Source organism: Ictalurus punctatus, chromosome 24, assembly GCF_001660625.3.
Source record: "Ictalurus punctatus breed USDA103 chromosome 24, Coco_2.0, whole genome shotgun sequence".
NCBI lineage: Eukaryota > Metazoa > Chordata > Actinopteri > Siluriformes > Ictaluridae > Ictalurus > Ictalurus punctatus.
The window spans coordinates 9,180,742-9,198,582 of NC_030439.2; the positions used below are offsets into that span (position 1 = coordinate 9,180,742).

The window sequence follows — 17,841 nt, forward strand, 5'->3', positions numbered from 1 at the left end:
AACATTTGCAACAAAAGAATATGGCAGTAAGATTTCACTACAGTCAATACGAGGCATTGGATAGGCATCAAATTTAGAAACAGTCATCACCTTGCGGAAGTCCTCGCAGAAACAGACCACCCTGTCCAGTTTGGGCACAAGCACAATGAGGCTGCTCCTATTACTCCCATCAGTAGCATAGCCAGGAAATTATTTCAGGGGATATGAAGACATATGCTAAATAAAATCACTATGTGATAAGTACAATTAAATAGCTAAATCAGACACAGTCATACATTTTGAGAGGATACCAGGCAGTAGTACAAACACTATTTAACATCAACTAATCTGTGGCAACTCAAGGCTGTGATGAGAGTAACACAGACACAAAGGAGGCAGGATGAAGGGAAATGTGTGGAGTTTATTTTTTTATAAGTGGAGAAAGGGGGAAGGTGAGGGCATCAGGTAATTTAGTGGAGGCTGTTCGTAGTGTTGTCTTCCCATAGTGGGGAGTGGCGGGCGGGCTGGAGCAGGCTCGAGGCAGACCCAGACAGCATGGCACTGCCAGAGGGTATTGGCTGAAGGTGCAGCGTGGCCAGGGAGAGTCATCTCCGGAGCTGTCATCATCTCTGTCTGCTTCTGTAAGAGACAAAGAGAGTGGAGTCAATACCAGCATTATAGGAGACGTGGCTGCCTGCTCTGTGCTGCCATGGCCCTTTTATTCTCTTCCAGCATCTGCAGGAGGGTGAGCTGCTGCTCCACTCATTGGCCGCCAGCCATGTATGCTTCAGCCTCCCTGCCTTGTAACCATGTGCTGTTAAGCTGTCCGAAACATGTGAGGTGCTGAAGCAGAGCTGTCTATTCAACACTTGGGTGGCAGTCATGCGAGGAGCGGGTTGGCTTTTGTGCATGTGAGCTGCATGAACATCCCAGTTCAGAGCCTACTGCTGGCAGATGTTGGGCCCATAATGCATGTCGACGTGAGAGGCCATCTGGGTTTCCATGGTGGGCCCCCACTCAGTGCTGCACCTGGAAAGGGAAGTCTTGTAATGATAGAAACCACCTGGTTACTCTGTCATTGGTGTCCTTTGCTCTGGCCATCCATTGCAAAGGAGAATGGTCGGTCATGAGCGTGTAGTTCCGACCTGCCACATAGTACCATAGCTCCTCTACAACCCCGTTTTATCTTGTCTCGGTGGGGTTTAGCTGCTGGCTCATGTAGAGGACTGGGTGCTCTTCTCATTGAATGTCTGAGACATGATGGCCCCTAGCCTTGTCTCGGAGGTGTCGGTGAAGGCATGTTGAAATCCAGGTCTCCTCGGTCCACTGCACCTGGTCCAGCTGTCCTTTTTTAGTGAGATCTAAGAGTGGGGGAGGCTAGAGAGGAGAAGTTAGGCACAAACCTCCTATAGTATCCTGCCACTCCAAAAATACACATACCTGTTTCTTCGGTGGGTCAGGGATACTCTTTCACTGCCTCTATCTTCTTTTCCTGTGGTTTTAACCCTCTTACCCACAATATTATGTCCCACAACCCTATATTCCCCATAGAAACAGCATGCCAACCCTGAGTTCCTGGGCCAAAATTGGCCCCAAAATCACCATTTTAATTTTAACATTTGTAGGCCTTGAAACAACTTATAATAATGTATTTGTGTAATATTACTTTGAAAATGAAGCAGTTCAGTGTTTTTACTCCACTTAGAGCACAATTCTTAACTAGAGAAATTATGAAAAATGCTCGCTAAAATCCTTATACTCATTTAGAAGTACCACACGAGCATCAGCGTGGTCAATGCCTTTGAATAAATGCATTTTAGCGCCAAAAGTCAACTTTCTGGTGATAATCAGACCAGCAGGTACTGTTTTCACGAATGCACAGAAATTGGTCGCATTCCCGACAACGAAAAACAGTTTTTGATTCCTTGTGTGGGTTGTTCTTCTTTTCAACGGAAGGATTTTTCTTGGGGAAGTGTCTAGCCTTCTTACCATCGGTTTCGGTTTCAACATCGCCTGAACTTTCACTGCTGTCACTATCTAGAATCCTTGCTCTTGCCTGTGTAACTGTGTATGTTTTATTTTTTTTCACTGTTTTAGATGTACCTGTGTTCACTGTAGGTGTAACTTTAGCTGGAACACAATTAGCTTTTCACTTTGGCATTTTTAGTTCACTTCTACTATTAAAACATAAGTTTATCAACAACATTCACACTTGGATCAGCTTCATCGTAATGACAGCGTAATGACATAATCACGTCGTGATGTCATGATGTCATCAACCTTCCGGGTCAAAAAATAATAATTAAATAAGTGAGGAATCATAGCAGAGTAATGCCGGCCTTACGGGTATTTGGCATAGACGACCAAGCCGGTTTTTCGGCCTTAAGGGGTTAGAGGGTTAAGAGGACCCAGACAATGTGATACCCCAGGTACTGTGCCTCGGTCAGCCCCAGATGTCACTTTCTCAGGCTGGCCATCAGCCTGGCTTTTCGGAGGCTCCCCAAGACTTCTCTCAGATGGTAAAGGTGGCCCAATCAGGCGGAGGAGTGGATGATGACATCGTCCAGGTAGGCGGCTGTGAACCTGTGGGGTCTTAGGACGATGTCCATCAATCGCTGGAATGTCGCTGGGGCTCTGTGAAGGCCAATGGGGAGAACCCGGTAGTGCAAGTGACCGCTGGAGGTGCCGAAGGCGGTCTTGGGTTTAGCCTCAGGAACCAGGGCTACTTGAGTGTATACCTTGGTCAGGTCAAGGATAGAGATGAAGCTGGCGCTCCCCAGCTGCTCCACCAGGCCATCCACTCAGGGAAGGGGGTAGCTGTCGAAATGAGACACCTGGTTCAGCTTACTGAAGTCAGTGCAGAGCCTGATACTGCCATCGGGCTTTGGCACCACAATGATTGGGCTGGACCAGGGGCTGGCACACTTCTTGATGATGCCATCACAGAACATCCAGCTGACGTCCTACTCAATAGCCTGACGGTGAGCCTCCGGGACCTGGTAGGGCTGCTGTCTTACCACTAATCCAGGTGGGGTTATGATCTCATGGTGGACCAGATGCGTTAGGCCTGTGGAGGATGCAAAGATGTTGGCAAACAGGTCCACCAGCTCTGTCAGCTCTTGGCATTGTCTCGGGGTGAGGTCCACGCCTTGGTAGACCAAGGTATACTTGTGATCTGTGAGAAGAGTGGCAAAAGCAGACACCACTCGTACATGTTCGACCCATTTTTTCAATAGATTGATGAGATACAGTTGGGAGTCTGCATGCTTGCTGTTGCAGTTGGTACTTGACTGGACCCACCCTCTCGAGGACTGTGTACGCTACCAGCAAGCCAGGAACTTGCAGGAGTTGTTCAGGAGTAGGAGGAGCACCTAATCGCCTGTTTGGAATTCTCTGGGCTCAGGTGGTCGGTTGTAGGGCCTTTGCTAGTCCTGCTGCTCTGCCTCCATATGCTCCTGGATGATCGGTGTCACTCAGTCAATCCGTTCCTGCATGTCCTGCACATACTCCACCAGGGAGTGAAATGGAGAGGGCTGTTCCTCTCAGGCATCCTAGGCCATGTCCAACAGTCCTCGGGGGTGCTGTCCGAAGAGGAGCTCAAAGGGGGTTTAGCCTGTGGATGCTTGGGGTGCCTCTCAGACAGCGAAGAGCAAGCAGGGCAGGAGTAGGTCCCAATTCCTACCGTCTTCATCTACCACTCATCACAGCATCCATTTGAGTGTCTGCCTTTATTATCTTCAGCGAAAGACTGCATGTCAGTTGTTTGTGAAAAGAAACAAAAAGACGCTTCATTTCCTCACTATCTTTTCTCTAAATCTCAGAACTTTTCTATCCCTTTAAAAAAAGAGAGAAAAAAAAGAAATGAGCAAGAGAGAAAAATATGAGTGAGAGAATTCAGGAAGTGTGTTACAGCTTGCTCCGGTTTTCATCACGGGGAATAGTGCACACTTTTTGGGTGAAGTGTCTAGGGATGTAGCATGCGATGCCTACATTATGCAGCTCAGCTTGCGACTCGCGCTCTTCTCGGAAGCCGAAGTAAGTTGGGTTTCAGAGCCTCACGGATCTGGACCGGCCGGTACTGAGGCAGCTAGCCATCTCAGCTTCGGGGGATCTCTTATGGATCCGGAAGAGGAGCCGGAGACGAGCGCTGCTCAATCTCTTGCTCTGTCTTCTGGGTTCGGCTCTCCGCTGGATTTTGGAGCTCGCATCGCGACTCCTCCTTCCACTATGGAAAGCCAAAAGGGGGGAAAAAACACACACACAAAAATAATAGTAATAATTCCTCTCTGACTCTGAGGAGCCAGAAGGATGTGCTAAAAACTGAGAGCAGCATGTAAAGATCTGCTTGAAATGATTACTAAGGCTGGATGTGCCTTTTTCTCCCCAGTGAAAGTAAATCCCTCACACTGCAGAAACTCCCCTTTCTTCCAGAAGTGCATGACAAAATATCAGGCTTCTGGGGGAAAACCATGCATAAGCCGTATTTATAACCCCATGATGTTGGATTATTCAGCCATTGTGGGGAATGAACGGCATGGCTATTTAGCTATGCTGAAGGTGGAGGAGCTTGCGAGCTACCTCTCTCCATCGACGGCAGGTAATTAGGGGGGCCGGCTTTGCCGTCCAAGCCACCGTGTAAGGCCACCGTGGCATTGGTGGGCAAGACCTACGTGGTTGTAGTCTTGCTTGTGAGTCACTGCAGACAGTGATAGTGTTGTAGGCCTACCAAGCAGACCAGCTGAGTGAGCTCGACATATGGCGGCATTTATTTACATTTATTCACATTTTACACAGCATCCCAACTTGGAATTGGGGTTGTATTATCTCATATTCAACTTTTTATCTCAAACCCAAATGTCTTCAGTGTTTAGCAAAAGCAAAAGAATTGGCCTCGCTGTTCCAATACTGTCCATGTAATCTATCAGTTCTAATACACACATTCCCCCTGAGCTTTAGTGTAGACAGATCAAAGGTTATTTGATGTGTTGTTTTCCTCCTGTGTGTCAGTGCTGCCAAACAGGATGCTCTGTGAAGTTAAAAAAAAAAAAAAAGTCTAGTGAGAGACTTTTGTTGCTGATGATCTATTTCAGGACTTTTGTTGCTGAGGATTCTATTTATATCAATCTGTTTTGATTTAAAGCAGTGTAATAACAACTTGGCCTCTTTTGAAGACTCTGAGTGAAGCATCAATCTTTCTATCACAGTTACATTCTGCATCTATATTCACAATAACATAACTCCATAACCTCTCACATTTTCCTTGCTATGCATAAATGGTCCATATTTACTTATTCGTGAAAGCATTAATCTGCAGATCACGTAGAGTGAAACCATGCTGTGCTTAATATTCATTTGAGTATATTTGAGCTGATATGAATATATTCATGTTTGTTAATATACATGTGCTTCTATGTGTATTCTGAAAAGATTGATGAGACTCTGCACAGCTGAAGCGTATAATACATGTACATAATACATGAATCATACAATTTGCTAACTCAGCAGGTGGTTTTATCTGAACCAAATTACATAGTTACACTTTTATACATATTGGGAGCAGTGAAAGGGTGGTAGCTAAGACACCCACCTCCTCAATAATACACTCTGAATTAAATATTTGTGATTTGTGACATTTATGTATTGTAAGGTCTCTATTGGTACCTGGTAATCACCACTCCTGGGAACTAGTTTCATTGAGTAACAGCCAATTCTCCAATGTGCACTGTATTGTTTGGTTTTTGTTTTGTTTTCTAAAGACACTGGAAGTGGCTCTGATTGACCACCAATGAAACACCTTTTAAAATATTTTTGAAAGTTCATATTTTCTTAAGCCCTGCCTTTCAATTTTTAGAGGGATGTATTTTGTTTTTGTTACCCCAACTAGGCACAGCAAGCATGCCAAAGCTCTTTTTGGTGAATAAATTCAAGCTGAGAATTGCAGTCCAGCATGATGAATTGATTATGACTCTAAATGAAAAAGCATTTTTTTAATGCCAACATCTATTTTCCAAAGCAGATTAGCAGATCCCTGGGTAGTGAGAGTTCCTACTAAAGTTGACTAAAGCAGATTAAAGCATTCATTCAGGTTGCATACTGAATGTAAATGTAGTCTGTATCTGTAACGGTATCTGTAGGATATATACAACCTTGGGAAATGTTAAAGAATGAGGTATATCAAGTGGATATTCAGATATCCTTTCATCATCTTCAAGGCACTATTAAACTAAAGGATGTGAAGAATCCTCTGAGGGAAGGCTTTCATGGGCTCCACTTTGATCACAGGGGAAAAAAGATTTCTTATGGTAAGGACCCATAAAACAGTCCGTTGTTACTGACATGTGCTAATAAAAAGGGAGAATGGATTTACGCCTCACCTAAATCTGTGCTTTATCTGCACACCAACACATTCTAGGATTCACATATTCAGAAAAAAGCATGTGCAAAAAAATGGTTTATTATAATGAACATTACAATAATGTTACTATGAATGTTACACACTATTTTTTATGCCATTGCACAAAGAAATAGCAATAAATAATAACAACTATAGTTTTATGTTGAAAATGTTTAGATGGGGAAAAGGCCCTTTGATGCATAAAAAAAATGTCAGCTTTCACATTCTTCATAACGTTAGTAGGTGTACCATCCTTGCCTTACAATTTAATACTTTCATTTGTTAATTCATTCATCTTCAGTAACCATGTTATCCTGAACAGAATCATGGTGCACAAGGCCAGAATACACACTTAAAGGGACACCAATCCATCACAGGCCTATTATCCTTCTCTCCATTAAGAATACTGATCAACATGTTTGGAGCAATGACTGCATACATGAGAGAACAACATGATGGCATTTACTCCTAATGTGTCGTTTGGAAGCCTGAATTTGTTAGAATTAAAAGTTTTTGCAGGAGGTCAAAATTGGATAGAGAGTCTGCATGGTAGATATAACTGGTGTAGTTAATTAATTAATTAATTAATTAATTATGATATTAATTATTTATTAATAATTAATATTATTAGTATTGTTAATATAATTATTAATTACTTATTAATTATTAATATGTAAATGTATAAATTAGAGTCTGATTTTGACATGATTTTACCTTTGTCAGGGGAAAAAAATTACAGATTTGAGTCATGATTGAAAGAGCTACCATTTGCTAGATAGCTGACACTGGCTAAACCATCAAGTTAATCAAAGTAATGTAAGCGTAAGTCACTAATGTAATCTCCATGATTTTCATTTACTTCTGACACTTGCAGTAAGTTATACATCTGAATGGAGAAGTGTTCTCTTTTATGGTCCACTCATTCTAGTGATGGAGTTTGAAAAGGAGTCACTGGCAAACCTTATCAAGCTACAGTGCAGTACAGTATGGACCTTTGTGTTAGCTAAGGTGTTACATTCAGTTGTTATGAAATTTAACCTTTGTTTATGCTATCACTTTTTGTATGCACATTGATTTGCTAGTTAAAATAACAGTAGCTTACTGAGTTAGTTTAGACATCAAAATGAGCAACATGCAGGAGAAACTCTGAAGGACTCGCTGAGGTGAGGGTCTGTTACAGCAAGAACAAGACATGCTCAAGTAATCCAGAAAAAGACGTGACTTTGCTACAGAACTGCAAAGAGCTTCATTTGCATGTTGAAAAGAGTGCGTGTTCATGACACTGTCATGTCCAAAACTGTCAATCTCCACACTGTTTTACTTATCATCAAATAACTCTTATAAAACACATTTATCATAAGGATAATTATTGGGGGAAATATCAAGGTCAACTTCATTTGTAAAAAAAAATAATAATAATAATAATAACATCATAAAATAAAATAAAAATAAAAAGAACACCATTGCAGAAAATAATTTGTGGAGATAACCAAAGTAAACAGTATATAGTAACTTAAAATATAAGCTTTGGCTCTATCATCCGGAGATCGCAAGTTTGAATCTGAATGATGCCACAACCATCCATGGCCTTGCTCTCAATGAGTGAGGGGTGGCACACTCTCTCTCTACCTGGCGACAATCCCAGCAGTCCAGGCATGCCTTGTCTGTCTCTCGCTCTCTCTCCCTTCTTCTCTCAGGGTTCCAGTTCAGAGGAACCGAGGTGCTGGGGACCAAAATTGACACCCCGTACAGTACCTTTTTCCACCCTCCTTTTCCTCCTCTCCTTCTCCTGCCTCTCTAATGTCTTTCCATGTGCCATGTCTCTCTCTCTCGCTCTCTCTCTCTCTCTCTCTCTCTCTCTCTCTCTCTCTCTCTCTCTCTCTCTCCACAGGGGGACCATCCTGTATCCAACAGACCTAAGGCGAAGCCCGGGTAGGTTTGTTGGTGCTGCAGAGAGTCCGGGCATTCTCAGAATCAGAGTTTCCTCATGATGGTAGGAACACTTATCCAGATCCCTGACGTGCCTTAGGCCTCCCCCAATTGAGTTGCAATGTACCATATTTCAGTGAGTATCCAAGAGAGTACATATCAGGCCTTGGTGGACTTGGGGTGTAATCAGACCTCAGTGCACCAAAGTCTGATTCAAGGCAAGGCAATGAGCCCATTCTCATCTAGGCCAGTGCTCTTCACCATGAACAGATTTCTTTCTTGGTCACCATCACAGCCCAGTACCCAATCATCCTGGGCTTTCCCTGGTTGAGGCATCATAACCCACTGATAGAATAGAGCAACAAAGAGTTCACCCACTGGTACAACTACTGCGTGCACAATTGTCTACTCACTCCTCAGCTCTACATTGCTTCCACTTCCATGGAGAGCCCTGAACACCATGCACCACTGGACGTTCCTACAGAATATCAGGACCTCCATGAAGTGTTCACAAGACCAAAGCCAAAGGTTTTCCCCCTCATTGTCCCTATGACTGTGCCATAGAGCTGCTTCCTGGGTCCATCCCTCATAATAACATAATACCCCTTCTCAGAAGCTGAACAATGTGCCACGAAGGAGTACATCCAGGAGGCACTGCAACAGGGTAACATCACCTGCTTCAGCAGGTTTCTTCTTGCACAGAAAAGGAGGCAGGGACTCTGACTACCATGGCCTCAACTGGGTGACCATGAAGTATTGTTATCCCCTGCCATTAGTTCCAGGGGCTCTTTGAACAACTCAGATCAGCTCGCATATTCACCAAGTTGGACCTCTGCAGTGCATCTTCCTTGGTATACATCAGAGAGGGGCCTAGTGGAAAACAGCTTTCAGCAATCACACAGGCCACTTTGAGTATTTGTAATGCCATATTGGCTCCCTAGCACCCCTCTGTTTTCCAAGGACTCATTAATGATGTTCTTAGAGACATGCTGGGAGGATATGTTTTCACCTATATCAATGCTATCCCGATTTTCTCCCCATCTCTAGAGACCCATGTGCACCACGTTTGACAGGTGCTGCAACATCTCCTGCAACATCAGCTTTATGTTAAAAAAGGACAAATGCAAATTTCATAGGCACACCATTTCGTTTCTGGCATATGTCATGAGCCCTAATGGGGTCACCATTGACCAGGCCAAGGTAACCACAATAAATAACTGGCCAACACACAGAACAATAAAGAAATTTTTAGGCTTTGCCAATTTTGATTACCGCTTTATTCAAGGGTTCAGAACTATTGCGCATCCTTTGACATCACTGCTCAAGAAGGGAACGCCTGGCCTGGAATCCCTCAGCAGAGAAAGCCTTTCAGCAACTCAAGACAGCGTTCACCACATCATACATATTTAAGCATCCTGATCCTGCAAAGCCCTTCATTGATGATGTGGATGCATTCAAGACAGGGGTAGGATCATTCCTCTCTCAGCGTTTTAGTAAAAAGCCCAAGTTACACCAAGTGGCATTTTCTAGGAAATTGTCCCCAGCAGAACAGAACTATGACACTGGTAGCCATAAACTACTTGTGCTCAAGCTTGCCTTGGAAGAGTGGCATCACTGGCTGGAGTGAGCTGAGCATCCATTCATCATCTTTACTGACCACAAAAACTTAGAGTATTTCTGAACTGATAAACATCTGAACCCCCACCAAGCATGCTGGTCTTTTTTCACAAGTTCGCTCTCTCACATCTCCCTGGTTTCAAGAATATGAAAGCTGACGCACTTTCATAGATGCACAATGCTGAGTTGAAAGAGGGCTGTGAAGAGCTCATTCTCCCACCATCTTGCTTCATGGGTGCTGTGGTCTTGGAGATTGATCAGGCCATTGCCCACATACCCCAGCACCTAATCCCTAACTCTTGTCCCCCAAATGAATTTTTGTGTCTAACAATTTCAGAAACAAGCTTATCTCATGGGCACACACTTCCATTGCCATGGGTCACCCAGGTACCAAGTGTACATTTCACCTACTGAAGAACAAGTACTGGTGGCCCAACATGCAAATGGATGTGCACCAAGACATATCATCATGCAACTCCTGCACCCAGGCCAAGGTGCCCAGAGCCTTGAATGCTGGCGAGCTCCTACCCCTGCCCATACCCCAACAACCATTTTCCCACATAGCCATTGATTTAATCACATACCCACTGGAATCCCAGGGCTACACCACAATCTTCGTCATTGTAGACCTGTTCTCTAAGTCCCTGCACTTCCTATTACCCAGTGTACCCACCACCTTTGAAACCACAGAACTCCTATTCAATCATTTATTCAGGTACTTTGTGATTCTGGAGGACATTATCAGTGACTGGGACCCCAGTTCACATACCAAGTATGGACCAGTTTCATGGACAAAGTAGGAACAACTGTTAGCCTAACCTCTGCCTATCATCCTAGTGCAATAGCCAAGTGGAGCAGGCTAATCAGGAAGTCAGGCGATTCCTGAGCACCTTCTGTGTGGATAACCAGGGAGACTGATTCCAGTCATGTGCAGAATATGCTCAGAGCATCCTCTGGAACTCTTCCTCCAAATTAACACCATTCCAGTGTGATCTCAGAGACCAGCCTCCTCTGTTCCCTTGGAACACTTACCAGATGGACTCACAGGCAGTGAATGACCGGTTCTACAGGTGTGAACAGGTATGGGAGCAGGCACACTAACAGTTCAAACAGACAGCCCACAAAGCTACCACCAGTCATCACAGAGGATAGAAACCATGCTATCAGCCAGGAGATCAGGTTTGGCTGGCGACCAAAGACTTCAGACAACCCCAAACTTGCAGAAAGCTAAACCACAGATACATCCTCAAACAGATCAATCCTGTAACTTACAAGCTTGATCTTCCCAGGGCCATTAGCCACAAGCCTCCACAATTATCCCGTCTGCCAATCCACCAGCCCCACTCGACATTGTTGGTCAGCCTGCATACATAGTCAAAGCCATTCTCAACTCCTGGTGCAGAAATTGGAGACTGGAGTACCTCATCGAGTAGAAGGGGTATGGACCAGAGGAACAGTGGAACAAAGCTGGGTTCCCATACATGCATCCTTATACACCTTGAAGCATGGATGAATGACATCCTCAGTGGAGCAGGGAGGCAGAGCAATGTCCTCAGCAGAGTCGGAAGGTGGAGCATTGTTCAAACTGGGGCCAGATATTGACTTCCAAGGCAGAACTGGGAGAAGGAGAGATGCCCATGGTGAGGCCATGAGTTGTAATGACATCCTCTGCAGGGATGAGGGGTAGGGGGACATCCTCAGTGGAGCAAGGAGGCAGAGCGACATCCTCAGCTGAGCAAGAGGCAGAGTGATGTCCTTAGAAGAGCAAGGAGGGAGAGCTACATCCCTAGTAGAGCAAGGAGGCAGAGCAACATCCAAAGTAGGGCAGGGAGGATGGAAGATGGTTCTAGTTGGGTTGGAAGCCCAGCGACTGCCTCCGGGTGGGGGGAGCGAAGTCCAAGGTGAAGCCAGAGGTGGAGTGATGTCCTCCCTGAAGTCAGAGGGGTGAGCAACATATTCCATGGAGTGAAAGGGGGGGACAAAATCCTCCGCAAGGCCAGAGGGAGGAGTAAAATCCTCCACAATGCAAGAGGGGGAAGCAATACACACCGTGAAGCAGGGCTAGGAGTGACATCCTCCACAGAGCAGGGAGGCAGAACAACATCCTCAGCAGAGCAATGAGGCAGAGCGATGCCCTCGGGAGAGCAGCATCCTCAGCGAAGCAAAACCATATCCAAAAGTATTCAACAAGAACCAGAAATGTAAACACTGGATATAAATCAAAAACAGGAGGACTATGATCAAGGCTGTGGAACAAACTATGACGCAGATGCACGACAATGACAAAGGTTTGACAATGAAACATACAGAAATCAGGACTTAAGTAGGTGTGCTTATAACACAGAACAGGTGTGAGTGCGCAGTGAGACATTTGACAATGTTATTTGACATGCACAGGCTGATGGGTAATGTAGTCAAGCACCAATTTCAGCATAACTATGACATGCAAGTCTAAATATACATTTTAGATTTATATTAACTATTATTATTTGGTTTGTAGCAATTTGTTCAGTTCATGAGTTGATTTACAATATTCAATTGCATAATTAACAGAATGCCTGTTCTTCACAATGCCTTCTCACATTGCACCAGTGCACACAGTTACATTTTTGCATTGATGCATTGTTACACCCCTAATTCTTTGTGAAAGATTGTGGCACTCTGCTTTTTGTTCTTGAAAATATCTTGTTCATACCACTATAGCAAGGACATGGTAAAAACTGGGTGCATAACCACACACACTTTCTTAGAGTTGTAAGAAAGTGTGTGTGGTCATGCACCCAGTTTTTACCATGTCCATGCTATGGTGGTATGAAAAAGATATTTTTGTGTCCTGGTATATCACTTGAACTTGAAAGTGTTGTGACATTGCTGTGAAATTTCAGACCTCTTAAAAACAGAAGTTAGCCAAAATTTCAACTGATGGGCTTAATATGTGCATTTTTTTGTAATGTAAAACTGTTTTCAACTCGTCTCTGGAGCTCCCAGAAAGCTATGTCCCCATTATGTAAATTTATTTTAGATGTTCTTAATTGTCACAAAAACAAGTATGTTTGTGTGCATGTGTATGTGTGTATGTCAGTTTGTGGCTCAGTGCGCAGTTGCCTACAGCCTACTCTGCAACAAGTAGTTCTAAGTTATAACACCAACATTAAATTTATTGCATCACCAGCCCACAGCCCACACCAGGAATTGTCCCAGTTTTCCCAATTAGCCACCCTGGCATTTACAGGGATGGTTATCCTCAAGTTCCACACCTCAGTCAGGTAGATTATCCATCTTCACATGGATAGCTGTAGCATCAACTACATTGAAGGTCATTGCAAATGACAAATTGACATGGCTCCTGATAATGTTTTATTCATTGATGAACTTGATTGAATGTGAAACTGAAATGTAAATAAAATGTGCAGGAACCTATTCAACTAATATATAGTGAATAGACATTGGCTTTTGTTTTTGTTATTTAATATACTTCCAGTGCATATATCCACTTCAAATTTACACACATAATGTATTTTGACTGTGTACTGTTTAGGAGTATAACTGAACACTAAAACATTATTTGGATTGAACAGATAATGCATCCTCAATGAATATGAATACAGATAGGAACAATAGACAGAGCATTCTTCTTTTTTTTTCTTAGAAAGCTTGACAGCTTCAGGGACTGGGATCCCACAGGATGAAACAAAAAGGTTTTAACTTTTGTGTGAGGCTTTGAAGAACAGCTCTCCGAAGCTTGTGGAGATGGTTGCCTGGTTTAAGCAAAATACCCATTGCAACTAAATCTGAAAAACCTCACGAAAAGGAAAGTGCCTTAGAAAACGTTAACACGTTTTTTATGTATTATTTTGTGGCAAACAAGTTAACAGTGGTGTCCATACCTTATTTGTGGTATCTGCAATACATTAAAGTACGTGGAAATTATACAGGGAACCTCACAAACCTGCTCGGAGAAAAGAGCCAATTCATTAATATGATATTAATGGGAGATTAACTGTTCGGTTTTTAACCTATCCTAAATACTGCCTTACTTTACTCCAAACTGAAATCATATTTCTACCATATTTCTGTACAAACAAAAGATATTGTTAATCTTGTATGTTCACTGCATATTTTACATTATTCTTAAGTGATTATTCTACATCATTATTAAAGAAAAGTGTTTCTGAACTTTCTGGACTGTATCAAACCCAAAACCTGAGGTAAATCTGATTAAATATTAATATACAACACGTCCACTATTGGACATGTGGTGTTCCAAGAATACTTATATTTAGTATAACAGTACTGGTACATTTCACTGTTTGTATCACTCCACTTGTCTGTGTTCACTTCATAAGGAGAGAGAATCCAATTAAAAGGCAAATGAATAAAAAACTGACCATATGTCAACTAACATAACATTCTAGACTGTCAAGAACACAAACACGGAAGCAAAATACAAGACCACATAAATCCTGAGTTTTGTTCATAAGACAAACTAATCAACAAACTTATCACTTCAATAGACATTACCAAATGAGAGATGTTCTTGAAAGACATATTCAGGCAAGGGTCAGCTATAAATCTGGTTACTTTGTGCAGTCCTCCACCTGGTTAGCATAATTTCAGGTTGAGTCTTCATTTGCTGATTTTAGCTGCTTTGCTAGAGTGTGAAAATCATTTCATACAGGCTTGACTTGACTTAAAAAGCTGCATGTTCAGTTACATTCTGGTTAAATTCTATCCAGCGGGAAAGGATTATGAATGGAATTGGTAAGTGAACTTCAATCATAGTAATAATGTCTCGTGATTAATTATAACAGTAAACAAATGATCTGAAAACCTTTCTGTAAACCTTTCTGTGACCAAACTATTAATTCTGATAAAAGGCAATAAGGTATGCTGTGAGAAATTACATTCTGTTTCTCCAAACAATATTGTTCTGCACAGAGCCCTGAGCACCTTTGGGATGAACTGGAACTGGAGTCTCCTCATCAAACATCAGTGCCTGACCTTAACCTCACTAACGCTCTTGTAGCTGAATGCCCACAGCCACGGTCCAAAATCTAATGGAAAGCCTTCCCATAACAGTGGAGCTTATTATAACAGCAAAGTGGGATACGAATAGGTACGAATATGAGACGCACTGTTTTTAGAATGCTCGCCAGAAAGGTTCAAATAGCATTTAGAGCATCTGGTTGAGATTAGAAGTGTGCACTGGGATCCCCTGTGATGCAACAAAAACGTTGGGTCAAGGTTTTTATTTTCTTTTATGTGGACACAATTGGTCAGATATATAGCCTATGCAACAAAGTCTACATTTCTTAACATGAACATGCAGTGGTGTGCAGTTTATTTACAGCATTCTTAGTAACTGCCTGGTCAGGTTGTGGTTGTTTAGATTAAGCTACAAGTTTGTATTTTGAGAAATAAAACCAACTAAATTCATTCGAAAATATCATGGATAGGTACATACAAAAATAATAATGCACAAGAGAGATTGAAAAAATAATCCACTCTAGTTAATACCAGTTATGAACTCCAGTGATGCAGGTCTAGCTGAGGTTGAGAAATTGTGAGAGTCAGAATTAACAGCCTATGCTTACATTTCTACCTTTGGGTATTTTCCCCGTTGTTTCCGGTGTTGAGGGGCATCATAGTTGGATTAATTAAAAATAAATAAATAGATGAACCTTTCTGGTTTAGGCCACACCCACTTCAGGTTTAAATCTGAATAAGATACAGATATCATGCCCGGTGTGTTACATCAAACTTGCATTCTGTACAGTCTGTACAGGATTTCAAAGAGGTTTTTTTTTTGTGATTGTTGCGGACAAAAAACCTGCTGCGGCTTTTTATAAATTTTGCAATGCAAGGTTGTGTAGTTTTTTTGTGTGTGTGTGTGCTTTTTTCGCAGAAAACTACTTGAATTGGCGAAATTGCAAGTGCACAAAATTGTTTTGCACAATGATGTTTGTTGGTAAATGAGACCTTTTAGCTGTACTCATGTTTGATGCACGTGAATCGAAGAGGTGTTTGGCTAAATGCGTACTGTGATGATGTCTTGGCCCAAATCTACAGAAAAGCTCATCCAAATATTACAGAATTTGCTTGATTTTGTGTTAATATCTGTGATCGCAGAATCCTGTCGGGACTGATTAAAACTAAGAAGATATGTCTCTCTGATGTATATTTGAATACACTGTATATTATATAATAAATACAACAAACAGTACCAAATCCCATAAGTCTTACTTTGTGGATAATTTGGAACTAGCAGGTTTGGGCACCCCAAGACCCATGTAATGTGAACCCTACTCTTATTCATTAGCAAAATTTGACATTATTTTGCTAAAGGATCAGTATAAAGCTGCTTGGAAATGTGGCTTAGCCACAGGGAGGTGTGAATTCATTTATTTTTTTTCTGAGTCTCTGCTTCTGTAAATACATATACAGACTTTCTGTCTTGCAAACCGCAGATGACAATAATTAATCACTGTTGCCCTCATCTGCTAATAAAATTAGGTCCACATCTGTCTGGCTTCACTGTAATGTGAGGTGCATGTACCCTTTCAGTCAGATTGACTTTAATAAGATCTTGTTTTGGAGTTAATCTTGGGCTCACACAATACTGCCAATTTAGTATCTGATTACATCATTCCAATCAATTATTTTTTGTCATCCTGTTTCTCTTTAATTTTTTTTTTTTTTGCTTTGATCCTATAAAGCTATTTGCTTTGTTTATAAAGGGTGAGAGTGCTGAAATTTCAAGTGATTGTCTTCAATCTTACTCTGATTGAGATACATAATGCCGCCTTGCTAATTATATTTAGCTGCCACATAAATAAATCACACTCTGCTCATTGTGTGCTCTAATAGCAAGCGAAACACCAATGCCCTGTCAGTTAAAAGAAACAAACATACAAAAAAAAAAAAAAAAAACACAAGACTGTAATTAAATGCCAAGTGGTTCATTCTGCAGCTTTGTAATACAGGTTTGTATGTGTTTGCCATGGTCAGCCAAGTAATCAGTGCTCTATCCTTCTCCTCGTATTGTTAGTGCTTTGGTGACTACTCACTGTAAATCGTTTGGTAGTCAGCCAGTCAGTTGTAAGTCCCATAATTCCATAGTTTTTCCACCTTAAATTAGTTTGTGCATATTTACTTTTTCCACAGCAGAATGCTAAAGGATCAGTGAGCTCAAAGGATGCTGGATGTCCTACCATCCGCCTGCAGCTGCCACTTTCATCACTAAGTTTTCAGTGCCAGAACTTGAGGCAATGGATCTGAAAGATTCAAGCACTAATCCAGCCTCATCCTGGGGCAGCGCATCCCAGGTGTCAATCAGGGATTTATCTCTTTTATTTTTCTTTTTCTGTCATTGAATTTTATTTTTTCGTAAAAAATACTTCTCAGAGGGAAAAAAACCTCTGTAAAAAATGGTCAAAAAACGAAGATCCGGGGACAGTAGAAACCCGTTAAATTCCAGATATTTACTGTGTGGGAAACTGACAGAGATAAACCGTAAATATAAATGACTAAAATACTGCAAAAAAAAATCACTTTCACTTAATCTCAACAAGCGAAAATATCTTGAATATAGTCAAATGTGTCTATTTCATATTATATAAGATTACAGTAAGTCAATATAAAGATTTTTAAACCTATTTGTAGTTGTTGCATTTTTATGTTTGATTTTTACTAATTTCAATAATTAAAAACAGTCTTGTTCTATTGGCAGATAATCTTTCTAATTTCAAGCATTTATTTCTAAGGGGAAAAAAGCTCAATCATCTGCCAATATTTGAATACAAATTTAAAGCAGAAGTAGGTGTGGTCTGTACAGGAAGTTGTTTTTTGTGAACTGGAAACATGGGAAAACATTGAAAAAAAAACACTAAAGAAATTCATAAACTAGAACAATATAGCTTTCT

The 17,841-nt window shown here is 41.8% G+C and overlaps 1 long non-coding RNA gene across 1 annotated transcript in view; it reads right to left on the reverse strand.

Annotated features, from left to right (window-relative positions):
* Positions 1-408: 408 nt before the first annotated feature.
* Positions 409-17,841, reverse strand: part of LOC128629057 (uncharacterized) — a 49,759-nt gene continuing 32,326 nt past the window's right edge. The window contains exon 3 of the long non-coding RNA XR_008393376.1: positions 409-618. This is a non-coding gene — a long non-coding RNA (uncharacterized LOC128629057). The remainder of the gene's footprint in view (positions 619-17,841) is intronic.